Genomic DNA, 25981 nt, shown 5'->3' on the forward strand with positions numbered 1-25981 from the left:
AAACTTCACCAGGGACAGGGCATCCACAACCTCTTTGGGCACCCTGTTCCAGAACCTCACCACTCTCTCAGTAAAAAACTTCTCCCTGATACCTAATCTAAATATCCCTTCCTTTAGTTTAAAACCATTCCCCCTTTTCCTATCACGATCTACCTGTATAAAAAGTTGATTTCCCTCATGTTTATAAATTCTCTTTAAATACTGGAAAGCTGCAATGAGGTCTCCCTGGAGCCTTCTCTTTTCCAGGCTGAACAAGCCCAGTTCCCTCAGTTTGTCTTCACAGGATGGGTGCTCTAGCTCTCTGATCATCTTCATGGCCCTCCTCTGCACCTTCTCCTAAAGATCCACATCTTTCCTGTGTTGACGGCCCCAGACTTTGACACAGCACTCCAGCTGAGGCCTCATGAGAGAAGAATAGAGGGGACAATCACCTCTGTTGTAGAGAGCAATGAGGTTTCCCCTCAGTCTCTGCTTCTCCAGACTTAACGGCCCCAGTTCCCTCAGTTGCTCCTCATAACTCCTTTTTTCCAGTCCCTCACCAGCTTTCTTGCTCATCTCTGGACACACTCAAGCAACTTGATAACTGTTCTTCTTGTAGTGAGGTGCCAAACTGAACGCAATATTCAAGGTGTGATCTCACCAGTGCTTTTACACAAGGAGACAATCACTTCCCTAGTCCTGCTGACTGTAATTCTTCTGATACAAGCAAAGGTGCCATTGGCCTTCTTGGCCACCTGGGCACACTGCTGGCTCATGTTCAGGAAATGAAACTGTACAGTAGAATTAGTGCATGCGGGTAGTGATATCACAGAAATGGTAGAGTGAACTAGAGCTTCCCTAAGACAAAACACATTTACCTGCAGTGTGCGCTGAATAATGAAGCTGCTTTTAAATGATCAACAACCAATCTAAATAAATAAAATCAGGAATAATCTTACAAAAAGAAAAAGGCCTCAACTAATTTAGTAAGTTGTTTTCCACAGATGACTTTCCTGTCCCTACGCTGACATCAGGAAAATAATCTGCCTGGTTTCAAGTAGGCATTTGTTGTCCTGTCCTCAGATAATCTTTGAGAGCTGAGATAGCAGGACTTTATGTATACAAACACAGCACATTTGAAAAATATTAACTAAAGCTGGGAATAAATTGTGCTCTAATGGAAGTCTCAGATCTGCTTAACAATGAGAAAAGCTGAAGCAGATACTTTCCAAGGGAAATGTATACAACTGGACTATTCCAGGCTTTCATGACTTGATCTCTAAAACTGGCCAACAAGAGATTAAATTTCGTTTACTTAAACAGATTACAAAAGGAAAATGTCTCACTACTCTACCCCTTTGTCAGACAGATTCCAGAGCAGAGGATTAGTTAACAGCTTGGTTTTGCAGCATGTATACACGTACTACCTCACATCTGAAAGGGGAATTTGGTCAGTTTGTGAGACAAGGAGAAACACGGGTTGCTCCAAGTTCTCTCTTTGTGTCAGCCTCTAGGGGCAAAGCAACACAGCGCAGTGGGACAGAATGTTAGGGAAAAAGTTTTTAAGTAAGTGTTGGTTTCCACTTCTCACTACATGACATGAAAAAAAATTCCCTTTCTCTTTCTGCTTTTTAGTGTAGAAGCAGACAAATATAGCTTCCGTAACACAAATGACAGTAATGTAAGTACTAACGGCATCAGTCTTATAAATGCATTAGTAACAAAACCCTACGGACAAGGGACTGAGCCCATGTGCCAGCACAAACTCTGGCACATAGCCCTCAGACAGACTGTCTGTCTGGGGAGGAAGTGGGAGTAAGCAGCTCCAACCTTCCCGCAGCCATAGCTACCAGAGGAAACCAGTGCTGCTTCGAAACCAGATGATGTTAGCTGAAGAGAACTGTGCCACCAGTATGCAGCGACTCAGCTCAATCTACCAGCAGCCACTCCAGTCACAGCCTTTCTAGGGGGTGGCCCAAGACTTAGAGCTGCACCACCTTTACTGTCCTCCTTTCCAGTCTGTACAATACAGCGATGGAGACTTAATAACTGCAAGGCTTGTCTAGGCTAAGCTGTGCACTGAAGATTTATCTCAACATTACCACTTGCCTTGCTTTTGGACAGACTCCTCCCTGCAGTTCTCCATAACTATGAAGAGAACTTTTTGGGCCGCTCACCTTCAAGTCTTTCACTTATAAATATTTAGAAGCAACAGATTCCGCTAGTTTTAGATTCTGCTAGTTTCATGGTTTTGTTGCCTTCTTTTTTTTTCCTTTAATTAAAAATACCTGAAAAAGAATAGAAGTCTTGTTCCCTATATACGTTAATGATATCATATATATATTTATATTTAGTCCAAGACAATTCCTCTTCACTCAGTGCTGCTCAGGCAAGTCAATGGTTTGGATACCTGTGATTTAAAGCAATACTTGAGGTCTACGTGCAGAAATATACCTTGCTACCTTATAGTTGACATTCTTTGTACAAATGGAATGCAACAGGTATAGCTACCTGCTGTGCTTTATAGATAAGAATTATCTCACTGATGCATACAGTTGTTCTGTTTGCATATGTGGTAATTACATGCACTTGTTTCCTTCTAGGCCTTCCATTACTCTTCTCAATGACTGTGGCAATAAAATGCCAACAGTGCAGTTACAGAGTTGAAGGTCTGCTCTTTATTTAGTCACTACAAAGCAAGGACAATGTTTTCTTACACTGTCTCAACATGAATTTGTTACTGAAAGGTTAGCTACCATACATTTACAGCTGGGTAAGAACACATGCACAACCAGCTACTGCATGTTAAATTAGAGATTGCAAATGCAACTTGCTCCTGGGCATGTAACCTTCACATTAACCCTAAATTAACACAGCTAAGAAATAATTTTTCACAGGTAACCAAGGAATCACAAATAAACTCTGGATCCTTTACAGCTATAGCTTGGAGTTTTGTAATTTAACTTCTAATAAGGCTGATGAAGTCAAGGTCTCTGGGGAGCTGTCATCTTTAACTCCAAGTGTCTTTTCCACAGCTCCTTTCCAAATATACAGGGAGCTGAAAGTTGCTTTAATCATACTAGTCCTGCTGAATCTGTTAAAACTCAGACTAACATGATGTCAGCTGCAAGCTCAGCAGGGCACTTTCAGGAGATCAGATTTCTTTAAATTATAAAAACACACTCTTTACGAGGAGCAGCAGACCTTTAATGTCAACATTTTATAATCCAGGTTGTAGTTGGTTATTTCACCCTGTACTTAGAATAACAATCTCAGCTTGACTGGCCTCACACTGCCATACAGATGTCTGATACGGAAAATTCAGCAGAAACATTAAGCAGCATAATTAAAACACATTATGACTTCTTGACCAAGGCCAATATTGCCCTGTTTACTTTCACTATTTTATGGAGTACGTTATTTTGCATTATAATTTTATTCATAAATATTTAAGCTTAGTCCCCTTCACGTTGTTTCTCAATGTGCAGCATAGACTCTTGCCACTTTGGGGACTAGTGCTTTTGCAAAAGATATTCATAACCACACACAGCAAAAAAAATAATAATAATACATCTTAAAGACCCAAAAAAGAAAGGGAAGCAGAGGGAATTGAACAGGCCCTCAACTGGTGAACACTGTGTTGTGTTTCATCTTTAATTACAGGCCTTGCACCTGCTGAATAGTTCTGGGAGATGTTTTGTAGAATCTGGTGTGCAAGATCAGCTTGGTTTGGTCGGTTGATTGCAAGGGATAGGATTTAATAGAGCAAATAATCCCTTCAGTTCTGCACTCTGCAGGGGTGAATCCTTATGCTCTTTTTGCTAAGCAGAAAATTAGTCTGATGCTTGATCTAACGGTTTGCAATGTCACTATTATTTCTTCTCACTCCAATCTTAACAGACTGAACCAAAATACAGTAAGAAGCCGAAAGAAATATAAAATTTTTATGGTGGAAGGCGAGCTTCTGACAGTTTGCGTCACTCTGGTTACAGGTTCTAGTATTGACAGTAACGCTGTATTTGAAATAAGAACTCCGAATGGAAGTTCCCCGGTGATGGTATCAAATAGGAAAATAAGACCCTCTGTACTTAAACACGCATTTCAATATAAACCTTTCTTTTTCTCTGCCTAAAAAGATAAATTAAAGAATCTCAACAGGAAGAATAACACAATATGTGCTGCACCTGGGCAGATGAGTCCAGCAGCTGTGTTTGTTTCCTGCAGAACTAAGTAGATCTGGTCTTCTCTTCAGATATGGGACTATAAATTTTATGTAAAAGTGTCATCAGCTTTGAATGTAACCAGAGAGGCATCGCCTAGGCTTTAGTCAGGTTCCCCATGAAGGGCTGAAATATCATCCTTCATGAAAACAGCAAGAAAGGAAAAGCACATTTCTGAAATTGCTCCTTTTATCTTATCAGTTCCATGTCTTTCTATTGCAGCCTTTGTCTCTACAAGCTCAAGATCATGTCCTTCTCTGTGGCGAATTAAAACATTACCTTTGAAAGGCTGCCAAATGTGCATCAACAGTGAAGAACGAGCTCTTTGCAGAATTAATATCATATCACTAATAAAGTGTCCATATTTCAAAACGCTTCTTCATATTATTAGCATAATAATTCTACAGGCCTAGCAAAAGCCTGCTTTCCAGTCAGTGCCTATAACCTGTAACTTCTAACATTTAAATGCCAGCCCTTGGAATTCACCGAGTTCCTTTCTACAGCACCAGACATGACCATTCATTCTCTTTATTCTAGCCTCCTTCTCATCCAGCTGCAACTCATTTTGATTTCTCTGCTGACTCAACCACATGCCACAAATTACTTTGAAATAAATATCAAATTTCAAGGCATGCTATATATATCTTCAGTTGAAGGTATAAAGAAGGTTCAGAAACATGTAAGCTCTGCCTTATCCATCCTATATTACTAGCTAGGAAGAGATGAGCGTTCCGTTTTGTTTTTTGATTTAAGTTAGTAAAGACAACAAGGGTATTGAGTTCAAGAGAATCTCTTTGGGTGGAGTAACCAAACTTAGAAATGAGACTAGTTCTGTATTTGTTTTGTGGCTGGTAGAGCAAATGATACAGGAGAATGAATGCTTCATTGCCTAAAAGCCCCCTAACAGATGCAACTGTAATTAACAATTGCCTGCTAGGATGCCTAGCAATAGTGGTGAAAGAGTCATAACAAGCATTTAGTGTGCGTACTTGGGTGTATAAAGCAGTATTTCAACTAGGAACATTTCTAATGTTATAAGTCCCTTAGGAGCCAGTGGTTCAATTTGATTTCACAGACAAGTAACATTAGAACCTACATTCGATTTCTGGTGTTGCTTACTGTAGCTTTCTAAGAACACAGACTTCTGTTACGTATCTTTCCTGAGGGCAGACTGCTTTCTTTCTTAGTCAACAGCAGACTGTTACTCTAATTAAAATGCAAGTCTCTCTCTCATTATTCAGGACGCCATCAGGCTTTGCATATCCCATGACAGTTCCATAAGGTATGATGTGTAATTTTCTCCTTCCCCCAAAGACCTATACTTCTAAACAATTAGAATATTTATTAGTAAACAGCAGTCTGTCAATCAACACTGTAACTTCGAAAAGCACGTTGAAATTTTGAAGGACTACTCTGCACAGAAGCTAGGATTTAAAGACAGCCAGGCAGGTTTTCTTCCTATAGGACATCTGAAATTTGCTGAACATTGCCTATATATCTGAACTTTCCTTCACATCCACAGAAGACAGCGCAGCATAGTTTCATCCTCTCGAAAAGGGGAGAGCAGAATTCATAGGAGATCTTACTGGGAGGTCAGGAAATGGAGAAATGGGATACCCCATAGTGTTATTTTGCACTTCTGAAAATATGGTAGACAAGACCAGGATAGTCTCCTGGAATGCATTTTGGGAAGTAAAATTATCTTTCTGACATGCATAACTCAGCTATAAGCTGAAATCATAGCTCACTGCCCTCTTAAATGCTTCTTTAGGAGTCTAGTGAGAGGTGCTTTCAGCTTTTTTGAATGGGATATCACTGCATTATCACCTGCCAGTTTTGCAAGATGTTATCCAAAAAGGTCTGTCAAGCCTTCAGCATGCCATGTGGCTGGTGCACAAGTGGTCCGTGCCCTCTGTGTCCTTTGACAGAGGAAACCACTCAGCATGAAGCATCATGGGTATTCTGCTGATGGAGCTGAAAGGCTGGTGTATGGCAGCACAGTTACAAGAATGAGAGTTCATTAGCCTCCTCAGACCAGCTTTGCCAGTAAATAACATGCTTCTGATAACTACATCCTAACTGACACATTTTTGGGAAAGAAAAGGGAAAATCTTTGGTTAGATCCAAGTACGGATTCCATGCCCAGATGTCTAGCCTCTTTTCTGTAGATTTCCCTATTCCCACAAACGCCCCTTTGTGCCACTAGTGTTTAGGAATGCTACCCAAGCTAGAAGGCCATAGGGGCCTCTGCTCACAACAAAGTTCCCCCATGGGTGCTGTTTTGCAGCAAAGAAAGCACTGGCCATTTACCCTGCCAGCAGCCAACCTCTCTGACCCAAGGCAGGTTTATCCCCCACCTGCAGCCGTTGATAGCTGCCTTTCACCTCATTGTTTCACTCAGCAAACTATTAGCTGAATGCCACCAGAAGCATAGATACCTTTTGATATCAGGGCTGTACTTAAGATTTACACAGTGAGAATTCTCCACACTCTCCACATTTTGCTAGCATTAGACGGGAGCAGAATTCCCCAGGCCTTGCTTAACTGAGAGAAGAGTGAAGTTAAACAAGAAAAAACAAAACAAGACAGACATGAAGATGGGGATTAACCTTTGCTAATTGTGCATACTAAAGAAAACATAATTAATGAACAGAAAGAGAAGAGGCAGCTAACATTAAGTGGAAAGTGTCATTTTCTATGCTTGCATTTTATAGGGAACCTCTCATGCTGACCAGTAGAAAAGAAGGAAAAACATTCTAGGATTACTTCATTAACAGGTTTATTATGCTGTACCAGGATTCCGGATGCTGCAGAAGCTATTGGGCATTTCAGTATACATTTCTCCTACACCACAATTGTCACAAGTTGTCAAAATTCTAGTAACACATTGTGCAGTATTTGTTCACTGCTTTAATCCAGCTGAACTCAAAGGGTTTTGAAGAAGTGAAGGGGACTCCATTACACACTCAGAAGAGGCAGGCTTTGATAGTTTGGTATTATTATTCTGTCTGGTACTGTTTTCCACCTTGAATGTTTTGATTCTGTCACTGTTTCTGTTGAAATATCAGCAAGAGACACATTGACGCAGGTACTCCAAATATAGATGACTTCACTTCTGTCATACACGTTGTTCCAAGCAGTCACTTACTATGCTAACATGGCAATGAATGCTGTAACAGCACTGGAACTGTTTTCCAGACAGGATTCAGGAGAGCAATACCCATGATGTTTACTCCAGAAGAGCAATCTAAGCACAGCTAAAGCATCCAGGGAGAAAAAAAAAGCTTATTGGAGGATAAAGAAGAAAAACATCAAATTATTGTTTTTAGTTTTCCTGTGCTTAGCCTCTAACTGCAGTTTTCAACTTTTTTAGTTTGCTGCAAGAGGGAATACACTTTTCTAATCTAAGAAATAACTAGAAGAACTAAGTTATGTTTAATGTTACATCACACTTCCTTAGTCTAGGCCATCAGCACCTGCCACCTGTTATATTAAAAGAGGCAAAACAGCCTGACTAAAGTAACCATAAACCATGAGTGGAGGCAGGAGGGGGTGTGAAACCAACCTACATGTGCAATTTCCATCATGGACAACATCACTCAACACTTAAAGGGAAAAGAAAGCAAGGAGGTAACAAGACCACCATGAAATGGAAAGAACATCAGAATGCAGCAGGCTGGTTCAGAAAAATTTCCTTTGCCATGGTCCTCAGTACATGCTCTTACTCCTGCCATCACAGAATGGCTTGGGTTAGAAGGACCCTTAAAGACCATCCAGTTCCAACTCCTCTGTTGTGGGCAGGGCTGTCTCCTACCAGATCAGGCTACCCAGAGCCCCAACATACACTTTTTTTATTGGTAGTTATGTTGAACTACACCCATCAGAAGCAGAACCTTCCAGCTAAGAAAGTAAAACTACCAGTATGAGTTATCATAGAATCATGGGTTGGAAGGAATCCTAAAGACTTTCCAGTTTCAGCTCCACTGCCATAGGCAAGGTCATCTCCCACCAGATAAGGCTGCCCAGGGTCCCACCCAACCTGACCTTGAACGCCTCCAGGGATGGGACATCCACAGCCTCTCTGGGTAACCTGTCCCAGTGCTTCAACAGCCTCTGGGTAAAAAATTTCCTCCCAGTATCTAATCTAAATCTCCCCTGTTTTACTTTAAAACCATTCCCCCTTGTCCTGTCACTAATAGATCGTGCCGGTCTGGGTATAAGCCCCCTTTAAATACTGGAAGGCTGCAATGAGGCCTCCCTGGAGCCTTCTGTTCTCCAGGGAGAAGGAACAAGCCCAGCCAAAAGCATTCACATAGGAAGATACTGGTGGAAGAGATGGGGCTAGCAGGAAATAATGCTACCAAATGCAAATCCCATTTGATGGTAGAGGTGGTACATCACACATGCACTTCTCAAAAGAAGGGAAAATGAAAGAGAGTCTGTTTTCTTTAAATTTGTACATCTAACTTTCCCGCAAATGTTTACCTTAGAAGTGTCTTTTGCAGTCACCTACAGTCTTACAAGTCATATGTAGACCAACAGGATGGCAAATGCCTGCCTGGGAAAACATTAGCTTTCACCTTTCCTAGAGCAGTGTGAAGTCCATTCTGCTGACCTGTCCTCAACTTCTTAATGCCAGGAGAATTAGTCATCGTTCTTACCACCCCGAGGCTGTCACTGGTGAAAAGTAACACATAGTTCATGGCTCTAACTCAGCTATTCTGTTTTGCTTGTTTGTTGACTGGAGTGCAATTGTGTTCATAGCAAAAGTGTCATAGTGTTCTTTTAAATTAGCTCTGCAGGGAGGCTTTTAATCAGAGGACTCAGTGTATTCTTCATTATTCTGAGATTGAGAAGAACAAGTAAGAGAATAATGTAAGGCAGAGTGGGCTCTAGTCAACAGGTAAGGCAAGCTGCCAAATCAAGACTACAGAGAAGGAAAACTGTTAGGATAACCCAGCTCTGCTTCTTGTACTACTCTACTACCTGCGTACTACTTGATCATGTGCCATCCCTGTTCATTCTGGTAGCAGATGTTGTCCACAGCCCCACTCACCACAAATGGGTAAAGGAGCTTATTTGTCAAAAACAAATTGTGAAAACAAATTAACTCAAGTTTGCAGATGTTAATGCATCACCTGACATACATCTTCTCTTGCATCATTTAAGCAATAAGGTTTGGAGGAGGATGTGCTAAGCTGGCTATTAAGGAAAAAAATCTTTTTTTACATGACAATCTAATTATGAGAGGTTCCAGCCTAGCCAGAAGCCTTTGTTCAAACATTAACTGTTGCATGTGATGTTGTGTACAGGTATCACAGTTCTCACCAACAGAACATAACTCTACTAGGAACATGCCATCAGAAGATTATGGCTTTGAAATGCAAATCCCTAACCAAGGTCACTTCTGCAAACATAACCCTTAATTGCTGGCAGAATGTGTCCCTCTTCTTTAGAAGTAATGTCTATTATTACACAGTGGTATTCAAGATCTATGAAAAATGAATTCAAACAACCTATAATTGTGTAACTTTACTGCCTTAGAATTATGTAAGGTATGCTGATATGGAGTAACACTGTAATTCATCTTACCCATTTTTTTAAATAATCAGAAACACATAGAGAGGCTTATAATTTTTTCAGATATGTCCCAACATAGTGAAGAAATAGTCTAGCTTTGAAAGAAGCCTCCTTTGTGTGAGAGTCCGTCAAACTTTTTGACTCTCCTCGTAACTTACTGTGTGCCCAGCACTGCTATTTTTTGATTCCCCTAATTCCAATTGCTGAAAAAAAACATTATATTAGAATCACCAAAGGAACAGCTATTCCTGATTCCCCTCAATGCAGAGGGTAAAGACTTGCACACCTGGTGCAAGTATGTGGTGTTGATATGGGACAGATTTATTTAACAAAACCTGGTACAGCATATTTGTGGCAGAGGGCCTCCATTTTGGTTTAACAGCACTACCCTGGAGAAGCCTTCCATGGCAGAGTTTTGCAAACGGAGGGCATTCCTTCCTCCAGGGAGGATCAACACAGGAGAGCCAAACCAGTTTAGAAAACAAAACAGACAAACAAAAAATACAAAACCTAAATGTTTAACACAAGCAACTCATAGAGAATGAGTGCCCAAATCTCTGTCACTTCATGATTCAGGTTTATCCCATACTGGAATGCATACAGAGTCTTCACCAAGTCTATAGGGATTTCTCCTTCAGACTTAGGTGCTTTCTGGAGCATCTAACACTGGAAGCATAGGGGCATTATCAGAAGAACAATTAAGACATCAGTGCCTCAGGAAAAAAAATGACAAAAATAACTTGCCAGTTCAGTACTGGCTGTGTACAACATAAGCACTTCCTAACCACTAGGAGCAAGCCAAAAATGCTCCACAAACAAGAAGTTTCATGAACCCCACTTTCCCCATGCCTACAAAATTCTGTCAACTGTAGCAGCCGGTGACCTTTGCTGGAATCAAAACTACAGGCTGAAGGCATTCTGCAGGTACCCTCAGGGCATCATCATCAGTGCTGTATCGCCAAGAGGAAAGAGTCTGAGTGTTGGGTGGCTCTACACCAACACCAATAGCACAAAAAGATATAAGTTGCCATTTCCTTGGGCAAAAAAGCAAGGGCACGCAGCACAGTACTGTTTTGCAGTCCAGGCAATGAGTTGCTTTTCCAAAGGACTCTGTCCCCACACATAATGTGGCACAGTCTAACATGAAGCCACATACTCCCTCCTAACAGGAGGCAGCACCATAACACTACGGTTGTAACCTACTTCCTCTACAAAGCCTTCTTCTGTTCAACTGCAGTGGAGTTGTACAGCTGATTTGATCTGGAAAGTGTTGTACTTACTTTGAAGGCAAGGAAGAGGATTTCTCTAAAACGTAATGTTTTTTCTTCTGTCTAGTTTTGCCTTACAAGTCATTAAAAGTTACCTTGACTCAAAGCAGGAATTTTTCCAATGTTTTTTGATTTCCTCCCTCAAAAGCCTGCTCTGTCCTTCAGGCTTGCTATAGCCTCAGAGAGCTTTCTGTTTGCAGCAGAGTACTCTCCAGCCAAGCACATGAAAAGCGGCCTTGATGGTGGGTGGCTTTCAGCTGTGAAGTGTGACACCAGCCTCCGCCTTCCTCTGGCACTCACACCTGCCCCATATAATTCACATCACGCTCCCAAAACGAGTTCACAAAGTCCTTTGATACAAGTTCATCAAGGTCTTGCTCAGCCAGAGGGATACGTATCATTTCTCACAGTGAACCTGCCAAGAGCCGGGTCTGCCGAGTACAATGGGCTGCAGTTTTGCACCAGTGGGTTTTAGCTGAGAACCAAACAGGTGTAACAAATCGGGCACAATGTGCCCCCCACATCAAACACAGGCGCCTCCTGAATAGTAAACAGACCATGGGAACCTCAAAAAGCTCTCTAGCTGTGCCTTACTGAATGCAATAGATTCATGTGCTATTGCATTTTTGCCAAACAACAACCACAACAACAAAAACAACAAAAAAACAACCTGTGAGAGAAAGGCTGTGGATTGATCCTTCTTCCACTTCAGCCAGCCTGAAGTCATCAAAAGTTTTGCTGTACCCAGCAGAGGGATGTCCTTCTTCCCACATCAGCCACTGTCATTTCAGGTATATCAGCCCAACATCAATTTACTAATGCTAAAGCAGAATGAGAGGAGCATGCCTCCCATGTTCTGTGCACATAGAATAAGCCAATTACACACACATTTAAAGATCCTTGAAGTGCCAGGCTGAAAGTGGCCTGTGAGCTCTAAATTTGGAGTTATAGCCATGATTCTCCTCTTAGATTTGCAATACAAATTGCCTATAGACTTGAAACTTGTTTCCGCTCCTGAATGATGCTTTCCTCGTTCAATTAGCAGATGCTGCTCACTGCATTATCCCACCTAGTGTGCTATTAAGAACTGCTTCAGATTATTTATATCCAAAAGAGTCCACTTAAAACAAGCATCTCTTAACTTTGGAGTTCTTTTTTCCAAGCTTCTGTCATTCTTTAATGAATAGATGGTGATTTCTTGGGAGAGGGAGGAGAAATACAACCTTCCTTCCTGCATCCCATTCTTTAAATGCTTGCTGAATCTTTTTGCCAGTTTTCTGCCTTTCTTCTCACTTATTCTCCATCTCAGTCCACTGCCTTTCCTCAATGAATTTAAGCACTTCTCCACCAGTTCCAAGACCCACTTTCCTTCTGACTTTCCCCACAATCTTCAAACCTCAGGTTTCAAAATGTCACCATTTTTTTTCCTCACATAAACAAAATTCTCTTTTGTCTCCTCCTCTATACTCACTCAACACTTCCTTTCTAAATATATGATTATTTTCCTAAAACCAATCCTGTGGCCTGTAACCCCCAGAGGCAATACTAGGGCAATAAGTAGAGCTGATGAAAGTCATTATCGTTTCCCAAAAGGCCTGGCCAAATGCAGACATCAGGATGCAAGTGCTTACTGAGGAAAAGAGAATGTCTGGTAGTGGACTTTGCAGCAACTGGTGCTGCTTATTGACCCAGCCTATAAATACACGAGTCAATAAGAAGCGAGCTGCTGTGCCCAGGCAATGTCCCACTGACGTAAGGGAGCACACACAGCCGGCTGAAATGAGCCCTTTCTCTTTGACGAACATCCAGTAATGGGTTTGCAGCACCTGAAGCAAAGCTTTATTTCAACACGTATCTTAAAAAAGCAGCAACTGGTGTCCATGCCCCAGTGATCAGCGTAATTGAGTTCATGACATAATATCACAATGTTTACTAGGAAAGCGGCAGATGTTCATTAGTGTTTTTTTCTGAAATGGGCACGTACGTATATCATGATCACACTGAGGGTATTCCTGCTGAAAACATTGCTTCTTTAATTTAGAAGGGGATATTAAGGTTTGTTTAAAAAACATACGCTCCATGCAAAGAGCAGCAGATGGAGTTAACAAGCTCACCTGCTGCTTTAGTGAAAAACAGTCGAGTAAGAGGTTGTGTGTTTTCAAAAATGCAGGAGATTATAATCTGTACTTGTTTCCTGGGGAGAGCGCACTCTGAGGAAGGTGGCAAAGCTCTGGGAGAGGGCACGGATCCAGGGCAGAGGGCTGGAGGGAAGAAAAGGAAAGGCTGGCTCTGTAAAGAGCAGCTGCGGAACCTCAAAGGGAAGGAGAAACAAGGCACATGGGCTTATTTTCTGCTCCATAAAACAATAGATACAGAGGACGTAGATCTTGGCTGTAAGTGGCCCATGAAAGAAATTTGGAGGGTGTTTTTGGGCAGCCCAAAGGATAGGATCCTGACAGGGAAGTCACTGTCTCCTTACACCCTGACTGAAGTTTCACTGGGCTGAAATTACACAATTTACCCCACATCTCTCCTGGCTCTTTAGGATACACCAACCCGTCTGATGGACTGCTGTTTCTTAGCAGGTCCAACAAGAGGTTCAAAAGCCACCTTTCTAGGGGCTATGCGCGGTCTGAGGGAAGATTTCAAGGATTCAGCACCCTTGTCCTTTAAGGCTTGAAGAAATTCTGGGAGTATGTTTTTTACTTTGAATATTTAGGATGAAATTCCTATTCCAATCCGGGCTACATGTAGAAGACCAGAATGTCCTGCCTTGAAATCAGCACAAGAATCTCAGAAAGCTGGAAGCAGATGAGATAGCAACTAGATTGTCCTTCTATCTGTCTTTAAATGACACAGATGTAACACAGCATCATGATACCACATATATGAAAGCGCTCATCAGATGTCACACCTGCTACAAACAGGCAAGAGGAAAAATTCCTTTCCACTGCACAGGTTGCTGCCATTGCCAGCCTGCTTTGCAGCAGGACAGGGCTGCCTGCAACATGTTTTGCTCAGTTAAAAATATCTGAAGCCTGGCCTTTAGAGCCTGTGTTTGCGTACATATAACAGCCCCCAACGTTGGAGCTGAATTAATGCAATCTTTTGTGAAGGCTCAATAAGCTGTCTTTGTTCTCTTCTGAATTGAACAATTCACTGAACACTGGTCTTACATAAATTAATGTATAAATAAATCCCAACATCCTGGAGTAAGAGCTGAGGCCTAGAATGAGTGTTTAACCACCACACAGAGTCAGGCTTTCTGGTGTGTGTGTGTACCTTCACCATTAACCATTTAATTACTTTAGGCCAAAAGGGTTGTAATAGAAAGCACTGCTTCAGGGCAGACTCCAGTTCTCTACTCAGGGCACTCGCTGGAGAAGACAGAGGGATGAATTCAAATAAATGGCCCTGGGCAGGGAAGACGTGAGTGCTTTTATCTTCCCTTTAGAAAACAAGGGGATAAGAAGCAGCTGCCATCATTTCATGCTGAGCTCTGACATGATACAGACGTTCGTGTCATACCCCACAGATGAGAAACCAGAAAGGGGCAGAGAAATTTGGGACTCCTGAGAACAGCACATTGCTGAGGCTGAGTTGGGCTGCCAGGTCCCCTGGGACAGCAGAGAGGCTTTGGGGGTCTGCATATAGACAGGAGCATCTAAAATGGGCATCAGCTGCCCAAATCCTTTTGGAAGACCATCACCTTATTCATGCCCCAGGGCAGCAGGTGCTTCCTAAAGTAGGGCCTGAATAAAACCTGAAACATTTTAATTTCCTTGGTTTGTTTTTCAGAAAGCAGAGATGAAGAGCACCTGTACCACTTTCATAAATGTTTGTTTTTTGAAACAGCTCTGCATTCAGCAGCATCCTGTGTTCCATTTAGTGAACTTCTGTTTTCAGATACTTAATTGCCTGGGGAAAAACAAAAAGGAAAAAAAAGGGGGAAAAATGGAAATCTTTACTCTGATGGGCGTCTCCCAGCCAAAGGCTGTGCTGTGCCCACTGGGGTTGCTCATGAGCAGCTGGAGGATGCCAAGGGCCCAGCAGGAGCAGTCTTTTCTGGCAGAAATTTAAACCTAGACAGGCAAGAGGCAGTATGCTGGGCTGCTTGCTATTACTGGGACACAAGCACAGATAGTATTGCTTTTAGAGTAGAAAAGCAGCAACGGGAGTAAACAGGGAACAGGCTGGCTGCTCAAATGCTTCAGCAGCACTGAAGGGGAAGATAACCAGAACCTGGAAAAACACCCAGCCTACCTCCAGCATGGCTAATGACAACTCCTTGCTGCGCATCAGAAAACAGGCATCTGGGTACTTGCTGTCTTTCCACTGCGTCACTGCCACTCTGTTACAAAGCCTTGCTGGTTTAACACAGCATGATGGTGGTATCTGCCCCAGGGTTACGGATGAAGGTGTTGTGATCACTCACCTGCTCTTACAATGAGACCAAAGGCCACTGTCCTCCATCCAAGGCAAGAATTGCCCCAGTGTTTTCTGTTGGATGAGACGTGGGGGAAGAGAGCAAGGCTGGAAGTGAGGCTTAAGAACTTGGAAGTAACAAAAACAAACAAAACAACAACAACAAAGAGACACTCCATTTGAGTTCATGCAACTCATTCGTCAATTTACTTAAGAAGGAAAGATAAAATTGAGGTTATTTACAAGTACAGTACAGTCATTCACTACTACAAAAATTAATCATTTTAGATGTTGCCATAGAAAAATATAATAGAATAGTTTGGGTTGGAAGGGAACTTAAATCCCCCCAGTCCCAAGCCCGTGCCATGGGCAAGGCTGCCCACCACCAGCTCAGGCTGCCCAGGGCCCCATCCAACCTGGCCTTGAACACCTCCAGGGAGGGGGCACCCACAGCTTCTCTGGGGAGACTGTGCCAGTGCGTCACCACTCTTGGAGTGAAAAATTTCCTCTTAGCATCTAATCTAAATCTTCCCTCTTTTAGTTTAAAACCATTCCCTTTGTTCCATCACTATCTGCCTGTGTAAAAATAGCCCATGACAACAGCTCTGTTTTTCATCAGCTCCAGAAAAAGCTGTGGGCTATGAAGGATATGCGTGGGTTTTAAGTTTAAGGACTGTTGGGAATAAAATTGTTACTAAGTCTGGTTCATGCATTCAGGGAACAAAACTTACTATGTGGGAAGGAAGAGAAGAAAGAAGAGGTACTTTCACTCACACCACTGTTCCTCAGACACAGCCATCCAGACTCTCCTGGCATTGCCAGATGGGGAGAGAGCCTGAGAAGCCTGTCCTTGCTTTCTCCCAGATGGCTTTTAAGAGAGTCCAGAGAGACTAAACAAGGGTGGAGGAATTCAGGCTGAGAGGCTAAACAGAGAATACAGCTTCCAGAGGCCCCAAGAGCCACAGGCTGCCAGCATCACACCGGTAGCATTACTAGCTGCAAACATCCCATGCCAGCATTTCTCTCCTCCTCTCCCACAGAGAGGATCCATGTGTAACACTTGGGATGATATTTTCTGCCATGTTCCTGAGCACTGGGAGATTAGGACTTTCAAGTCTTTATCTGCAGCTGCAGTAACAAGGAACTGGGACAAAATTCTGAAGTCGGGAGATGATAACAAGATTGAAGAATTATAGAATGGTTTGAGTTGGAAGGGACTCTTAAAGGTCACCTACTTCAACTCCCCTGCAATGAACAGGGACACCTACAGCTACAGCAGGTTGCTCAGAGCCCCATCCAGCCTCACCTTGAACATCTCCAGGTATGGGGCATCCACCACCTCTCTGGGCAACCTGTGCCAGTGCCTCACCACCCTGACTGTGAAAAACTTCTTCTTATATCCAATCTAAGTCTCCCCTCTTTTAGTTTGAAACCATTTTCCCATGTCCTATCAGACCCTTCTAAAGAGTCTGTGCCCTTCTTTCTTACAGCCCTCCTTCAGAAACTAAAAGGAAGGTATAGATACTGAAGTTCAGATACCGAAGAAGGTGCAGCTCTAATTTGTATTTAAAAAAAAATAAAGAAATTATGATAGTATGCAGTACAAATCTGTTTCACTAGTAAGATAAAAACAACAATAATAAGATGACATCTAACTGAATAAATAATCTATCTCCCTTCAAATGGCAGCTGTGTGCTTTTATGGAAGACCTCAGTCTGAGTACCAAACCTAGGTCGATGTGCCCACATACAATGTTGTAAACCAATTTATTAGAAAGCACGAGCAGGACATGGTTGTGGTTTTGTTCCCTGCAGGAGGTTTCAAAGTAGCACAACATTTTTCAGGACACTGAATAGGAATATTCATACAGTGGAGCTGTGGGAAAAAAAGAGGAAGTGTTGTCACAGCTTGCTGATCAAGGAAGTAACTATGGATAAAATGATCTCCATATGCTCCTATTGCTCCTATATCCTTCTTTCCACGTGTAGTGCTTAGCTCAAGACTTGCGTGCCAAACACCACATCTGCAATGGGAGTGCTGGTATGTTTACCCCAGACAACAGCTCCTCTTTGCCCTGTTATCTGACTTGAGTCATAGACAGGCATCATCCCACATGGGAAGGGGAGCTGCCGCCTACCACACCCCACCGAGCCATGGGCTCTCCTCCAACCTAGGGCTGTGCTTCCGTCTGCCTTATCTGCCTTGGGAGTGTGAGAGCTGGCGGCATGTGACGCATCCCACAGAGGGTGAGCGACAAGGAGAGTGGCAAACAGTCTAAGAACTGCCCATTTAGTCAGCCAGACAGCAAATACCTACAAATAAGGGAAGAATTTAAAGATGACCAGAATTCCCTCTAAATGAATCACAAACATCAAAACCTGCCCATTTTCCAAGATGTAGCAGTTTGTGAAGGCATCTCACTCCTCAACTCCCAGCACTTTTTTACAGATAGATCTCAAAGATCTTTGCCAAAAAGGTTGGTATCATAGTACACCCTTTTAAAGAGGCAAAAGAGACGCTGGCTGACAGAAAGTCAACCCACTAGCTAGAGGTGCTGCCAAGAAAGAACAAAGGTCTCCTTGTCCCCATTCACCATCCAGTTTAAAAATCCAGTTACTCTATTTTGTTGGGCCAGGGAAGGGAAGCATTCCAAATTAAAATCTGTGATTTAAAATTTAATTAATTTAATTATTTAAATTTTAAAGCATTTTCCCCTCATAGAATATATAGAAGAAAGCTCATAAGATAATCTGTTTGTTTAAACCAAAAACAATCACTGATTCACAAAGGGGAAATCATGCTTGACCAACCTGGTAGCCTTCTACCATGTCATCACTGGTTGGGTAGACGGGGGGAGAGCAGTGGATGTTGTGTACCTTGACTTCAACAAGGTGTTTGACATTATTTCCCACAGCGTCCTTGTAATGAAGCTTAGAAAGTGTGGGATAGATGAGTGGATAGTGAGGCAGGTTGAGAACTGGCTGACTGGCAGAGCTCAGAGAGTTGTGATCTGCAGCACAGAATCTGGTTGGAGGCCTGTAGCTAGCAGTGTTCCCCAGGGGTTGCTGTTGTGTCCAGTCTTGCTCAACATCTTCATCAACGACCTGCATGAAGGGACAGAGTCCACTCTCAGTAAGTCTGCTGATAACACCACACTGGGAGGAGTGGCTGACACACCAAAAGGCTGTGATGCCATTCAGCAAGACCTGGACAGACTGGAGAGTTGGGCAGGGAGGAACCTGATGAGTTTCAATAAAAGCAATAATAACGACACACATCAGTATAGGTTAGGGGCTGACCTGCTGGAGATGAGCTCTGCAGAGAAGGACCTGGGTGTCCTTGTGGGCAACAGGTTGGCCACGAGCCAGCAGAGTGCCTTTGTGGCTAAGAAGGCCAATGTTACTATGGGGTGCATTATAAGGAGTGTGGCCAGCAGGTCAAGGAAAGTTATCCTTCCCCCCTGCTCTGCCCTGGTGAGGCCACATCTGAAACACCATGTCCAGTTCTGGGCTCCCCAGTTCAAGAAAGACAGGTATCTCCTAGAAAGAGCTGGATGGAGGGCAACAAAGAAGGAAAGGCTGGGAGACCTGGGTCTGTTCAGCCGAGAGAAGAGAAGACTGAGAGGGGATCTTATCAATGTTTAGATATTTATAAAGTGCAGGAGTCAACTGGATGAAGCCAGACTTTTTTTCAATGGTATGTAGTAGTAAGACAAGGAGCAATGATCACAAACCAGAACACAGGAAGTTCCACACAAATATGCAGAAGTTCTTTACAGTGAGGGTGACAGAGCACTGGAACAGGCTGCCCAGAAAGGATGCAGAGTCTCATTTTTTGGTGGTGTTAAAGACCCTTCTGGTTGCTTTCCTGTGCAACCTGCTGCAGGGAACCTGCTTTAGCGGGGGATTAGACTCAGTGATCTCTAGAGGTCCCTTCCAATCCCTGCAATTCTGTGATACTCTGTAATTAGCCCTTAGGTCCATCACACCACAGTTAATGCTTAGATGGTCCCATCTTCCCTCTTACCAGAGTTATGAAGACATAATTCCAAACACAAGTTTATATGATCCTTCTGCTAAGCCCCACAACAGAGTTGGCATAGGACAAGGAGACCTCACAGAGGTCAAAGAAGACACTAGGAGAGTTCATTTGGTGCCATTCCCCATCAAAAGACTGTGCTATGATTTTGAGGGGTGATGGGAGCACAATAACATGCAAGAGAGCTGTGGGGGACAAGGCAGGAGCAGGGACAGGGGACAAGGCAAGTTACCACATCCTCATCTGCAGAGAATAAAATATCCCAGGCAGTGCAACATGACTGACCAGCAACTGTTCTGTGCTCATGAAAATCTCTTCTCAGGTGCAGAGTCCTTTGAGATGCATGTCAACAAGGAAAATGGAGAAAAGCATGATCAGGCAAAATGCTTGAGAGATGATGGAGAGAGATGAGATTATTTGTCCTACATGGCTGCTGAGAGCATAAACAGAATAACTGAAATAACCCCTGCTATTCAAGTTTTTAAGAGAGATTGCTTTCTGTAACTGAACACTATACTGAAGCTCACAGTGATGATGAAATAGACTTGTACTTTACTGGCAACATACTCCATTTGTCCAGCTGAGTAGTGTAGCTGATACATCCGAAGGAAGGGATGCCATTCAAATGGGCCTGTACAAGCCTGAGAAGGAGGGCCCATGTGAACCAAATGAGGTTCAAAAAGTGCAAAACGTTGCACTTGGGTTGAGGCAATCCCAGATATGTGTACAGACTGGAAGAAGAACTCACTGAGAGCAGCTCTGCAGAAAAGGTCTTGTGGGTCCTGGTGGGTGAAAAGCCAGATGATGTGAGTGTGTGTTTGTGGCCTGGGAGGACAGCTGTATCCTGGGCTGCATCAAAAGGGAGGTGGCCAGCAGAGAGGGAACTGATCGTCCCCCTCTATTCTGTCCTCATGAGTCCCCATCTGGAGTACAGTATCCAGGCCTGGGGCCTCCAACTCAGGAAAGATGTGGGGTTATTGGAGCACGTCAAGACAAGGGCCACAAACATGATCAGAGGGCTGGAGCACCTCTCCTGTGAAGACAGGCTGAGGAAGCTGGGCTTGTTTAGCTTGGAGAAGGCTCCAGGGAGAGCTCACTGTGGCCTTCCAGTACTTGAAGGGAGCTTACAAGCAGGAGGGGGACTGACTTTTTACATGAGCAGATAGTGATTGGACAAGAGAGAACAGTCTTAACCTAGAAGAGGGGAAGATTTAGATTAGATATTAGGAGAACATTTTTTTTTTTTCAGAAGGTGGTGAGGCAGTGGCACAGGCTCTGGCAGTGGCCAGAGAAGCTGTGGATGCCCCATCCCTGGAGGTGTTCAAGGCCAGGTTGGATGGAGTCATGAGCAGCCTGATCTGGTGGGTGGTAACCCAGGAGCTTGATGCTGATCTTTAAGATCCTCTCCCACCCAAAGCATTCTATGATTCTATGAATGTAACTGGTACTGCAGTAGGTGCTATTTTAGGTAACTTATTGTCACTACATCATCCCAAGAGTTGCCTATTTTAGTTTACTTTTTCCATCTCTTCCAGTTCAGCTTTGTAGTACATTAAACAAGCTGCCTGAGAAGCATTGGTGATGCAGGTGGAAAAAGCCCAGTATACTGCCTTTAGCAGGAAGACATGGCTTGACCACTAGCCTTATCAATGGTTTTACTCTGAATTTCCTGAGAAGCAGCAGACAATAAGATATCTAGACCAGTACTGGGTACATTACTAAGTTGCTTTCATTGTAAGAAGAGAAACAGGTTTTCTTGGAACAGAAAATTGGCATTCATGAGCCCCTCTCAGTTAAGCACCATCAAAGAGTGAATGATACTTGCTTTTCTAAGACTTGCTGGTGTCAGCAGCACCAGAGCTTGCTTACAGAATGAAAGCATTTTTTACAAAACTGAGTACACCCTCCTCACAAACAAGGGAGAAGAGGAAAGATCTTAAGGACTCATGTAGATCTTAGGGAAACATTTAGTGTCCCCAGAACCAACTAAGCATTGTCTGAAAATTAACTCCCAAAAAATCTTTCTCATAGAATCATAGAATGGCTTGGGTTGGAAGGGACCCCAAGGATCATCAAGATCCAACCCCCTTGCCACAGGCATAACTAAGTTTGAAAGGATTTAGGATGTATGTCTGACATATGAATGAGTGTTTTTTTACATGCAGTTTGATACAGAAAATAGGAGCTACACTGGTTTTTACTTACTGCAACATTTCTCCTTTTAGGATGGCCAGCTGTTCTGCCAGGGAAAGTTGTTAGCATCAGAAAAAAGACAACACTTCCTCCTCCAGAAGACAAACACTATCCTAGCAACAAAACATCGCTTTTCTCCCCCATGGCCACTATCACATGACTCAGTTGTCTCAGCAGCATTTGTCTAGCCTCTATCTGTGATAAGAGCTTTATAATATATTGTAGCACACCAAAACAAGTAGGTGCAATACTTCGATCTTAGACAACATAAGAGTTCAAGGGGTTCACCTTCAACACTTTCTTATATTGACAGTCATGGTAAACTACACTCATCAGAAGCAGAAAATTCCTGCTAAGAAAGTAAAACCACAAGCAAAGGAACCCTTATCATAGAATCATGGGTTGTGTCCTGGTTTCAGCTGGGACTGAGTTGATTTTTCCTTCATATTGTCTGGTATGATACCATGTTTTGGCTTTAGGAGAAAAACAATGTTGAGTACACACCAATGTTTCTGTTATTGCTGAGCAGCACAGTACAGAGCCAAGGACATTTCAGCTTCTCATACTGCCCTGCCAGTGATGGACTGGGTGGCTACAAGGAGTTGGAAGGGGACAGAACCAGGACAGCTGACCTAAACTCACCAAACGGATATCTCACACTGTATTACATCATGTGAAAAAAAAAAATTTAAATGGGGGGGAGTTGGTGGGGCAGGCTGCCACCGCCTGGGGACTGGCTGGGCATTGGTCAGTGGGTGGTGAGCAATTGCTTGTGCATCACTTGTTTTGTATATATATATATATATTATTATTTTAACTATTTTCCTTTTTTTCCACTTCTTTCTTTCCGTCTTAGTAAACAGTTTTTATCTCGACCCACAAGTTCTGCTTTCCTTTTTTTTTTTTTTTTTTTTTTTTTCTGATTCTCTCCCCCATCCCACTAGGACAGGGGGGAGTGAACAAATGACTGTGGTGCTTAGCCTCCTGACAGGTTAAACTATAACAGGTTTGAAAGGACATTAAAGACCATCCAGCTTCAACTACACAGCCATGGGCTAGAACACTTCCCACCAGATCAGGCTGCCCAGGGCCCCTTCCAACCTGGCCTTAAATGCCTCCAGGGATGGGGTACCCACAGCTTCTCTAGGCAGCCTCTGCCAGTGCCTCACCACCTTCATCATGAAGAATTTCTTCTTTCTAGTACTGGAAGGCTATAATAAGGTCTTCCTGGAGCTTTCTCTTCTCCAGGCTGAACTACCCCAACTGTCTCAGCTTGTCTTCATGGAAGAGGTGGCCCAATCCTTTGATCATCCTCGTGGCTTCCTCTGATCTCACTCCAACAGCTCCATGTCCTTCTTGTGCTGGGGGCCCCAGAGCTGAACACAGTTCTGCAGGTGAGGCCTATAGAGAGTGGAGAAGAGGGGGACAATCACTTTCCTCGATCTGCGGCTCATGTTTTTTTTGATGCAGTCTAGGATACAGTTGCCTTTCTGGGCTGCAAGGGCACGTTGCTGGCTAATGTTGATCTTCTCATCCACCAACACACACAAGTCCTCCTCCTCAGAGCTGCTTTCAATCCATTCTCTACCCAGCCTGTATTTGTGCTCGGGATTACTCCAATCCAATTGATCTTGCACTTGTCCTCGTTGAACTTTATGAGATTTGCATGGGCCCACCTCTTAAGCCCGTCCAGGTCCCTCTAGATAGCATCCTGTCCCTCCAGCATATTGACTGCACCACATGGCTTAGTGTCATTGGCAAATTTGCTGACGGTTCATTCAATCTCACTGTCTATGTTGCCAACAAGGGTATTAAACAGTGCAAGTCTTAAGATCAAGCCCTGAGGAACACCACTTGCTACAGGTCTCCACTTGGACATAAGTTGCTGGCCACAACTCTTTGAGTGTGACAATCCAGCCAATGACTTATCCACTGAGTGATCCATCCATCACATCCATGTCTCTCTAATTTGGAGATAAGGATATAATATGACAGTGACAAATACTTTGGTTATGCTAGCAATCATCAACCACTGGGGTAAAACCATACCAAAATGGTGAAATAGCCCAAGTAAACACTGCTGCCTCTGTGACACATTCTTTCTGCTTTCCAAACCCTGTAAGAGCGAGTCTCTGGGTGTACAGCCTTGTTTTCTCTCCACCTGTTCCCTTTCCATTGAGGAGGCACATGAAAATACAGCTGAAGGCATCAGGAAACTACGGACAGAAGAAAGAGGTTAACTAAGGAGAGTTTAGACTCCTTTTTTTTCACAGCTTGAAGCAATTCCTTGCTAGAGGCCTTGAAATCAAGGACTGCAAAGCCTCTAAGGGCTCCTTTTGTAGAGCTTCCAACCCAGAATATTTATCTTTGTCACAGTGTACAGGATGGAGAGGATTTTGCTGCCAGATAAACAACAAGCTATATCTCTCCACTAATTTCCAAAGCTTCTGCTGCAACTGGGACAAATACTTCCTTTAGGCCATCCCAGGACAGTACTATTGTCAACAGTATCTGTAGATAACACATAAAGGAGCCTCCCTTCCAGGAGCTTCCTGGCTAATTCCCTGCAGTTTTAAGAGGAGCTGTGCCGTGCTGTGGCTCATAGAAACCACGCCTCTCTTCACCGCTTAGCTGAGGGTTTTCTTTGCAAAACCACGAGCATAATAATTACTTGGTGGTTTAGGAAAGGCACGCTACAAGCTTCCCTGAAAAGTCAGGAAGTTCCTTGTTTACCCTCTCATACGTGCCTGTAAACCATCAATAATTATGTTTTGCAACAACCCAAGGCAAAGGAAGAGCATTCCCCTGTCCTTGAGATCTTAGAAGTACAGCTGTTGCCAGTCCAACTCAACACCAAGAAAACTCTGAGAATCTTGCACTTGTTGGAGGGTCTACTGATATGCATATTTCCAATAAGTCTTCTCCTGCTGCTCCAAAAGATGGGGACCAGCATGGTGAAGCACACATGCAGCATGATGTAGCACTGAGATTTTCATGAGGTGTACCTCCTGGCTGGTGTTGAGGGCTACCTCAGGTGAGCAGAAGGTCTGCACAGCACACGAGCTGTCGGCAACAACATATGGGGTTCCAAGGGCCCTCTCCCAAGCCCTACTCAGGAAAGCATCTTGAAAACCTGGGATTAGGCCACTGGAGGACAGTTTGGTGCATTATCCCATGGTACGCCTGGGAGTTCAGCCTTGTGTATGTCTCTGTCATTCTGAGAAGAAAATTGGATCCCTCTTTTTTTGAGCCTCACACCTCCTCCAACACATATTTGCCCATGTCCCTTCATTAAGCAGAGCAGCAGAGTAGGGAGTAATGTGCAGCTTTAGAATCAGATCAGAGGTTTTGACCACAGAAGCCTCCAAAATCCCAACACAAAAGAAGTTATACAGATATATATATATATTCCCTGAGCACAGTAAAGCAAGCTAAAAAGAATAATATTCTCATAGCTGATAATGAAATGTTTTTCATCCTCCCAATTAGAGGATGAAAGCCATGATTCTCCCGGTATGGCTCTCTTACCTAACCACAAAGCACCATGACTTAATACACCACAACTGTTAGAAAATATAGCTTCCAACACATTGGTTTCCTAACCTCACAGTGAAATAGTTATGCCATAAAACTTGTTTCTTTTTAAAAAAGAAGGGCTCTGAAAGATGGCATTTAAAATACCAGGTGAACTACAGGGAGTAGGAACTTTCAGTGACTGTTTTTTTTTCTTCTTAGAAAATAGAAGTACTTGGTGCTTCTGTAGGATATGGAAAATATTCTGAAGACTTAAGGGGTTGGTTTTCATTCTAAAGACATTAGAAGATTTTTTTAACACCCACGTTTCTCTGTACCATGCTGGCAGATCAACAGCTTGGCATTGTTAGAGGAGCATAAAGCAGCCTCTTGGTAAGGATTCTGCTCAGGTAGTGTGGAATTGCAATTAAAAAGTCAATTGTTTGCAAGCCTGAATGGAAGAACAGTGTTAGAGGACGGATGAAAAACACAATTCATTGGCTGCAAAGGCCACTGCTGAGGGTAGTGCAGGAGAAAGCATTTTCAGGACAAGGTGTACAGGCAGGGGACACCAAAGGGGCAAAGTCCAACCCTTCAGGACACAGACTTCAGCACTGCTGCTTATCATTGTTTTGCTTGCCTCAGAAGCATGCCGTTTGCACTCAGAGCTGAACTAATGTATTTTGAATCACAGCCCTTTTCCCAAGGTCTTGTGGCCTGCAAAGCTTTCTGCCTGTTTTTGTTTTTTTTTTTAATTATTCCCC

General features: G+C 43.2%; 1 long non-coding RNA gene across 1 annotated transcript in view; it reads right to left on the reverse strand.

Moving 5' to 3' along the window:
• LOC110393148 overlaps nt 22884-25981 on the reverse strand; it is a 52317-nt gene continuing 49219 nt past the window's right edge. The window contains exon 5 of the long non-coding RNA XR_002434815.1: nt 22884-23105. This is a non-coding gene — a long non-coding RNA (uncharacterized LOC110393148). The remainder of the gene's footprint in view (nt 23106-25981) is intronic.

The sequence above is a fragment of the Numida meleagris genome, chromosome 2 (genome assembly GCF_002078875.1).
Source record: "Numida meleagris isolate 19003 breed g44 Domestic line chromosome 2, NumMel1.0, whole genome shotgun sequence".
NCBI lineage: Eukaryota > Metazoa > Chordata > Aves > Galliformes > Numididae > Numida > Numida meleagris.